Genomic DNA, 9,271 nt, shown 5'->3' with positions numbered 1-9,271 from the left:
ATTCTTTCAATGTTTTCTTATAAATAAATATCTTTTCTTTATAACTATCTTGGAGGGAACTAAAAATCCTCATCCAGGGCTGAACCTGTTACCTCCTGGCTTCTCCCCGTTCTTGGCTTGCGTCTTTCCCCCTCATCACAGAGCACAGCATGCTGAAGGGAGGCCAGCAGGACTTAATTCGGTCATGAAATTTCTAAGTTCACTCATTCATAATCTCATGGTGTAACGGAAAGTGTGTTGGCCCGAGACTCAGACTATCTGGTTTCTGGTCCCAATTTCCAAAAACCCTCTATGGGATTAGGCTTTCTGGCTTCAGTTTCTTTGTAATTTGTTTTGTAATGGCAACATTATTAGAATAGATTTTGCCACATACCTAAACTGTGTCTTTTGCCACATACCTAAACTGATTGCTCATGTAAAAGCCTTTTTAGAAACTTGCATTTCAGATACTTATTTTTTTCTTTCTTCTTACTTTATTTTATTTTTTTGGAAACAGGTTCTTGTTTTGTTGCCCGGGCTGGAGTGCAGTGGCACAATCACAGCTCACTGCAGCCTGGACCTCCCAGGCTGAAGTGATCCTCTCGCTTCTGCCTCCTGAGGAGCTAGGACTACAGGTGTGCGCTACTATGCCCAGCTAATTTTTTTTTTTTTTTGTAGAGATGGAGTTTCTACATGAAACCCCCATCAACATGAAAACCATGTCGCCCAGGCTGGGCTCAAACTCCTGGACTCAAGCGATCCACCTGTTTCAGCCTCCCAAACAGATGGGATTACAGGCGTGAGCCACTGTGCCTGGCCTCAGCTACTTAAATTAGAGTTCTACAGAGTATGGCACATGCTTCCCAGAAGCATTATGAAAGTCAATATATAGATCGACAATGGCACCCTCCCTTTATCCAGATGTCACCTGGCTTTGTGTGGTGGTTGTACCATACACGGAGGCACCCGAGGGAAGAGTGGGAGTTCCAGAAAAGATGGGTTGATGGTGGTTTCCTCACTCTTTCTTTCAGCACAGTGTGATGCATTACAGTTTATGTATGGTCAGCTATATTGTCATAACTGTTTTTTAGTCAATAGTCTCTAATTTTAATTAAATTAACTCTTATAAAAACAGACAAATGACTCAAAAAGATTTCCTGCAAAGAAACCATGGATTGAGGTGAAAACAATAACATGAGTACAAGCAAATAAACAACTACAATAACAACAAGAAAAAGATAGAGCAGACAGTGCTACTCCTAGAAAAAACTCTTTGATACCCACATTGAAAGGCAAAAATAATAAGGGTCAAATGAGATTTGAGGAAAAGTCTGACAAAATTATTTAGTCAGTCAAAATTATCAAGGAGATGGCTTGCAAGTTGTATTTACATCCATTATCATTAATGAGGAACCACAGCTTAAGGGCATATTTTGCCTTGAAATATTAATGATTGTAGCATGATGCTGCCATGATTAGAAAGATATTTAAAAATATTATTTCCTATAGTCAGTTAAGCCGATCATGTTCCTTTCCTTGTACGGGCCTGCTGTGCCATGGCTGCGGAGAGCAGCCTTCTTGGTAGTGTGTGCACCCTGTTGCTTGTATGTTGTATGCATTGCCCTAAGGACCCTTGGAGACAGCCCTTTCCAATGGACATTCATGTCCCTGACCTGATGATATTTCCAGTCTAGGCTCTAGGCAGGTATGCAGGGTGCCTTTGAAAGCCCCAGGGCATGGGAGGAAAGGTCCACATTGGCCAAGTCATTCATGTTCATCTGCACCAAGCTGTAGAACAAGGAGTATGTGATTAAGACCCCACACAGGACCAAGTTCAAGTTCTCTAGCTGCTAGAAGATCCATATTTCAAAGAAGCAAGGTTTTATTAAGATTAATGTGGATGAATTTGAAGACATGGTAACTGTGAAGCAGCTCATCCTAGACAGCTATCGGGTCAAACACTCCCCAGTCATAGCCCCCTGGACAAGTGGCAGGCCCTGTACTTATGGGGGCTCCCACTGGTTTGCCCCTCCTTATTCACACCCACCAATAAAACCTGCTTCCTACCCCCCCAAAATGAATAAATAATAATATTATTTATCTCACTTTTATATCATCTTTTAGTGTCTTTTTTGTGCATGTATTGTAATGCTGTAATACATTGGTAAGTATACATAGTGGAAGTATGGGCTGAACACGTTTTGCTGATTAGAGGGGCACAATCAAAAAGCTGGTGACCACTGATTGGTACTGAGACTGACATGTCCAGAAGTCCATCCAACTTATGAAGAAGACATGTGGGTGGTGGCACAGCTTGGATTCTGCAATTCAAGACTGTAAAACATTTCTCACTCTATGTTTTATGACCTATAACACACGATTGCATGAACTAGGGAAAGGGTTGTGCTTTAGAAAGTCAGATATATATATTTGCATTTCCATTATCAGGAAAACCTCCCTCCATCCTCACCCCTCAACTTCTAGGAAAAACAGGACTAGATTTAACAATCTTCCAATCATATTTGTTTTCTTTGTTACTTTCACCTGGTTCAGCATCTAAGTAAATCAACATTGCTAACCTATTAGTTGTGTGTCTTTTTGTTTTGTTTTGTTTTGTTTTGTTTTGTTTTGTTTCAGATGAAGTCTCGCTATATCGCCAGGCTGGAGTACAGTGGTGTGATCTCAGCTCACTGCAACCTCCGCCTCCTGGGTTCAAGCGATTCTCTTGCCTCAGCCTACGGAGTAGCTGGGATTACAGGCAGGCACCACCACGCCCAGCTAATTTTTTTTTATTTTTAGTAGAGATGGGGTTTCACTATGTTGGCCAGGATGGTCTCCATTTCCTGACCTCGTGATCTGCCCGCCTCGGCCTCCTGAAGTGCTGGGATTACAGGCATGAGCCACTGTGCCCGGCCACCTGTTAGTTTTTTTGGACCAAAGGGAATCTGAAGATTTTTCAGAGTCAGGGAAGAATTTTGTTAGGATATTAAATGTGGGCAATATTTATTTTTAAGTCTACAGATCTAAAGTTACTTTTTTCAAGAACAAAAACACCCTTTGTTTTGCTCATAGATTATTCCTAGTATAATATTTTAAAAGTGTACTTTATTTTAAAAAGTCATACTTAATGCATAGAGTTATTGCAAAATATAAACAGGTGGCAAAAATAAAATGAGGTATAAATGTGTGCTAAATTCTGCTGTAGTAATAGACAACCTCCTAAATCTCAGTGAGTCAATGCACCCCTAATTTTTTTTTCTCACTGCATGTCTAATGCAGCTTAGAAGGTGGAGCTCTGCTCAATGAAATCTCTCAAGGATTGTTAGAACAATGACCTCCAAAGATATCCACCTCGTAATCCTGGGAACCAGTGAATATGTTTCCTTACGTGGTAAAAGGATCTTTGCTGGTGTGATTACATTAAGGATATTGAAATAGGGAGACGATCTAGATTTTCCAGGTGGACCCGGTGTAATCACAAGGGTCCTTACAAGAAGGAGGGAATAAAGTCAAAGGCAGTAGTAGAAGATGTGGCCCCAGAAGCAAGAGGTTGGAGTGATGTGAGGAAGCAGCCACAAGCCAAGGAATGCAGGCAGCCTCTAAAACTGAAAAAGACAAGGAAGTGGATTGTACAAATGAAAGCCTGCATACTTGATGTCTAAGTATTCAGAAGTTGTAAATTAAACCATACCCACAATCTCTGGCTTGGTCCTGACATGGGCCACCGTGCTTCCCAGAGACTGTCCTGCAACCTAGAGGTTGAAAGAGCCACAGTTTGCTAGTTTGAGTGGAAGCACAGCTCTGCTTGGGCAGGCAGGGCAGATGGGGGTCCAGGCTCAGACAGCTGTAAGTGAATTCACCTGCCTGAGCCTGGGGCAGGGACTGACCTAGGTCAAGCTTCTCAGGGAGTTCTCAGCACTCAGTGCCTCTACCGTCAAAGCAGAAGAATGTCACTGTCAAATGGCTTTGGGAAACCCTGCCTGTTAACTTCCCTGCCCACCTCCTTGGGGATTCATAACTTATATTACACTATCTAGTAAAGATTCTGACAGATCGTGAGATATAAAAGCCTGCTTAGCTTTGTTTAACTCAGCATTTTCCACATGGAATACATTTTTGGGAAACCATCCTTTTTTTTTCATAAGTCTTAGTAATATCCTTCCTTCGTAAGTCAGAGTTCTTCAATGCACCTAAGAAACTGCTGTTTCTGTAAAGGTTTTTGGACCTAAAATGCAGAGCACTGAATGAATCATACTTCTTAGTTCCTGACACACGATTATCAGTGGTTCCTACAAGGACCCATTGTCATTCATTCATTCATTTATTCAGAGTCACATCAGGCACAGAAAGCACAGTATCTTAGGGCTCATGATACATTTAGGGGCCCAGAAATGTGTTTTAATTTCTTGTAAGTCAGAAGTAAAAATGTACTTTTAGGGCAAAGAATTTTTTTTTTTTTTTTTAATAGAGACAGGGTCTCACTATGTTGCCTAGGCTGGTCTTGAACTTCCGGCCTCAAGCAATCCTCCTGCCTTGGCCTCCCAAAGTGTTGTAATTACAGGTGTGAGTCACCATCCCTGGCCCAGATAAAATGTTTTAATACATAATATTAATATATTTATCTTTATACCAACACAGTTGTAAAATGTGATTTTTAAATACTTTTCTAATGGAGGAAAGGACCCATGAAGGCAAAAGGGACTCGGGCCCATGGAAATTGGAATGCAGTCATGCATTTATTTATTCCCTTTATTTTATATCCTAGTCCCATTGTCTCCAATCAGCAATACTTTTAATGAGTATGTTTATTTCTATTTGAATGTATCTTTGAAAAGCTTGTATTACTGATTTGCCATATTGTTTGTTAAGTGATGTTATATTTTATATTGTTCTGTTTCTTGCGTTTTTCACTATGTACCATATTTTAAAATCAATTTCTAGTGCTCTAATTATGTCCAACTAATTGCTTCTACCCTCAGCAAAATACTCTGTGGTGTGCCTGCCCCACATTTTACCCATTCACTCTCCCAGTGATGCCATCTCCTTGCCACCACCATGCTGCAATGATCCATCGTGTACATTTCCCTCTTGAGCCTGCCTGGGAATGTTTCCAGGATATGTGCTCACCAGTGGAATTTCTGAGTCAGAGGGCACCTGCATACTTAATTTGGCTATGTAATGCTAGAAATCTCTCCAAAATAAATGTTGTTTTCATATTTTCCTTTTCTGTGCTGGTCATGTTGGGGTTTGCTGTCATTTATTTTAGCTTTATAAAATAAATTGGGTAATTCTTTTTTAAATCCTGGAACATTTTATATTGCATTGGAATTAATTGTTCTTTGCAAGTGTGAGACTATAGGCAGTATGACTGCTTGATGCCAAAACCCATATATAGAGGCAATTCTTGAAAATATTTTCAGTTTCTTCCTTGGCTATTGGTTCGAATAAATTTTTATGGTTCTAAATCTGATGTTGGCATCTAGGCAGGAATAACTAAGTCCATGAGACACAGACACAAAGATGTGTATTTTTTGGGTTTTGTTTATGACTTTGTGACTTGCTGTAATACCTTAGGAAGGCTCTCTGTGCCCATGGGTACTCAATTGCACTATTAATGGGCTTGAAATGATTGGTCTCTAAATGTACATGGCAAGAGTTCATTCTCTGCATGTCACATAAGTCTGCTCTGGTCAACGAATAAGTCTTTCCCTCTCTTTTTATGATCTTGAATTTTTGCTTTTAAATTAACTATGATGTCTTGCACTTTTTGGCACTTAAAAATATATACATAATATATATACATACCTTCAAGGATTTTTCTCCTCTGAAGAAGCCAAGGCTGGCAAATCACTACTTATAAATCATGTAATACTTTTGGAGTCTGAATTATTCTGACTACCTGGGAAACATTTCTTTTTTCCTTCATAAAAGTCATTCCAAAACTGCACTTGAGTCACAGAACTGCCTTTTCCTGAATCCTGTTTCAGGAATGACTAGCTCAGAGAACATATACCCCTTTCTTCACTAATCACTGCAGCTAAGATTAGTACCTTTCCAAAAAAGAAGCTATAGGTAAGAATGATTTGTGTGTTTTTCATTTCTCAAGCTCATTTGGCAAGTAATGTGATACAGATCTCTCATTTTAAATAAATCCACTGGACCTGCATGAGAACTTACAGAATTATGTAGAACGAGGCTCATGTGTCTTCTAAAGAGTTTTCAGTTGAATCTATCAAGAAATTATTCTTCCCTCCCCACTCAGAAAATGCACCACTAAATTTGGTAGTCACTGAGAGAATGAGATTTACTCTTCAGATATTAATGTTATAACTCATATTGCTGGAATATAACTATTTTGTAACAGAAAAGATATGACAGTTGGATAGTGGGATCCAAAATGACTCAGAGGCCAGTTTCTTCTTTCCCTGACATTTTCCAAAAGTAACCTAAAATCCTCATGTTTAAGGAAGGTTTCCAGATGAACTTCATATACCTAATTTGGGGGTAAAATGTACAAGGTCCATTTTCTAATTTTAATTGGCTACAATGGGAGATTACCTTCCCATTGTAGTGGTGGACTGAAACAAAAAATTGAATTTGCTTATACCTGACTGATGGTGTCTTTTTGTATCATTGAGAGTTTGGTGCTTTAAATCCAGTAATTTATCCAACAAGCATTTATTAGCCTTTATTCTATGCCAGAGAGACAGAGGTGAACAATAACAACCACAAAAAACAGTCTCTGCCTTCCTTAAGCTTACATCTAATGCAGGAAGTAGGCAGCAAACAAAGAAATCATCAAGGGCTATTAGGGTTCCCTGGGGTTGGTGTGTAGAGAATGGCATATAATGCGGGAGAGGAGAAGAAAGAGAAATGGCGGCTTGGATGAGGTAGCCATGGAGATGATGACAGATTGGGTATATCATTTGAGACAGAGTGACAAAGACAGATCTCCAGTAAACTCTATGTGTATGTCTTAGGTCAGGCTCCCTGGGAACAGATTGAGATGGCGATTTGGGTGTGAGGTTTCTTGAGGAGAGCCCTTGGGATGCCTGTACAGGAGCAAGGGGTGCAAGGTGGGGCAGACAAAGTTGAACTGCATGAACAGGAGAGGCCTCAGGTGATCTCAATGGAAAAGCAAAAGCTGGGATGGCCCTTCAGATATGCCCCAAATTGAAGCAAGGAGGGAGTAGGTCTTGGTACCCACCGCATTGACAGTTCACTGGAAATGGGTGGCTTCCAGAGAGAGGACAAGGCTGCTCCTTTCACAGGAGGGCAACCCCTTTGGAGGGACTCACCTGGGAGCTGGAAGAGCTCATACTCTCCTTCTCCAGCTGGAGAAGCGAGTGCATGGGTCCTGATGGCATCTGGGTGGCACACCACACAGAGTGGAGATGATGCTCTGTTCTAACCCAGCCTGTGAAATGCCACTCTGAAATTCTAGGTTCTCCAATTTTCTTGAGCATCAGAATCATGTGAGAAGTTTGTGTTAGGTGCAGATTCTTAGATCCAGTCTCCCTGGAGATTGATTCAGAGGTCTGTGTTGTGACCAAAGAATCTTCATTTTTAATGCGCTATCTTCAACTATTCTGATGGTGGAGTCTGCAGAAAACACCATGGGAAACAAGTCCTGTGGTATGCAGAATTAAGAAGCCACCAAGATCTCTCACCTGTGTTGTACAAGACCTGCATAATCCCAGGACTGTGAATTTGGTGGATTTTACCCCCATTATTAGATTATGTTAACAAGCATAGTTCCTCTTAAATTAGGGAGATTATCCCAGCAAGCCTGGAGCCTGACCTAATCATAAGAACCCTACCTCCGCACTCCTTCCCTCTCCTTCCTTCTTCCTTGAAGGAGGAAGGGAAGGAAGGGAAGGAAGGAAGGAAGGTGACGTACGGAAGGACGGACTGGAAGGAGGACCGGATATCCCTCTTCTCCCTCTTCCTTCCTTCCTTTCCTTCCTTCCTTCCTCCTTCCTTCCTTCCTTCCTTCCTTCCTTCCTTCCTTCCTTCCTTCCTTCCTTCCTTCCTTCCTTCTCTTTCTCTCTCTCTCCTTCCTTCTTTCCTTCCTTCCTTCTCCTCCTCCTTTTCTTTTCTTTCTCTTTCTTTCTTTCTTTCTTTCTTTCTTTCTTTCTTTCTTTCTTTCTTTCTTTCTTCTTCTTTCTTCTTCTTTCTTTCTTTCTTTCTTTCTTTCTTTCTTTCTTTCTTTCTTTCTTTCTTTCTTCTTCTTTCTTTCCTTTCTTTCTTTCTTTCTTTCTTTCTTTCTTCTTTCTTTCTTTCTTTCTTCTTTCTTCTTCTTTCTTTCTTTCTTTTTCTCTCTTTCTTTCTTTCTTTCTTTCTTCTTTCTTTCTTTTCTTTCTCTTTCTCTTCCTCTTCTTCTCTTTTCTCTCTCTTCTCTTTTTCTTTTCTCCTTCCTTTTCTTTCTTTCTCTTCTCTTTCCCTCCCTCCCTCCTTCCTTCCTTTTTTTTTTTTTTTTTTTTTTTTTTTTTTTTAGAAATGGGGGTCTGGCTGTGTTGCCCAGGTTGGTCTCAAACTCCTGGGCTCAAGCAATTCTCCTGCCCTGGCCTCTCAAACTGCTGGACTTACAGGTGGGATTCACTGTATCCAGCACACGAACTCTTTAAGAGGAGAGTGTTTTCTTTAACTGACAGCAGAAGAAGAGATCAGAGGTTAGAAGTACAGGAGATCAGAGGTTAGAAGTGCTGTTGCTGGCCTGAAGATGAAGGGATGACAAGGAACGTGAGCAGTCTTTAGGAGCAGAGAGTGGCAACTGCCTGGCAGACAGCAATGAAATGGGGACCTCAGGCTACAGCTGCAAGGAACTGGATTCTACCAATGGCAAGAATAATCTTGGAAACGAATTTTCCTCAGTGTCAGCCCAGCGGATACCTTGATTTCATCATTGGGATATCAGAGCAGAGAGCCCAGCCACTCTGTGCTGGACATGTGATGGACAGAACTGCAAGCTAATAAATGAGTGTTGTTTTAAGCCACTACATTTGTGGCATTTGTCATGCATCGGTAGAAAATTAATAGAAAAATCATTGTGTTAAGCACATCTTGGAAACAGAAGAGAGAAGAAATAAAGAGATTCAGTTCTGCCACCAGTTAGTCCAGGTGAGAGCAGACAGGAGAGGGAGCTCCCTCTCAGGTTCTCCCTGGTCATGGACATGATATGCCACCCTGCCTCCCTCATGGGTTTGTTGGGAGATTCAAGTGAGGTATAAACATAAGACAGGAAAAACAGAATCTTTATGAAAATATGAGTTCAGTTACTTTTGTAAGATTC

General features: G+C 40.8%; 1 pseudogene; it reads left to right on the top strand.

Moving 5' to 3' along the window:
• Window positions 1-1,482: 1,482 nt before the first annotated feature.
• Window positions 1,483-1,624, top strand: LOC115896247 (annotated as a pseudogene).
• Window positions 1,625-9,271: the final 7,647 nt, after the last annotated feature.

This window comes from Rhinopithecus roxellana, chromosome 2 (genome assembly GCF_007565055.1).
Source record: "Rhinopithecus roxellana isolate Shanxi Qingling chromosome 2, ASM756505v1, whole genome shotgun sequence".
Classification (NCBI taxonomy): Eukaryota; Metazoa; Chordata; class Mammalia; order Primates; family Cercopithecidae; genus Rhinopithecus; species Rhinopithecus roxellana.
This window is presented reverse-complemented; position numbering and strand designations above follow the sequence as displayed.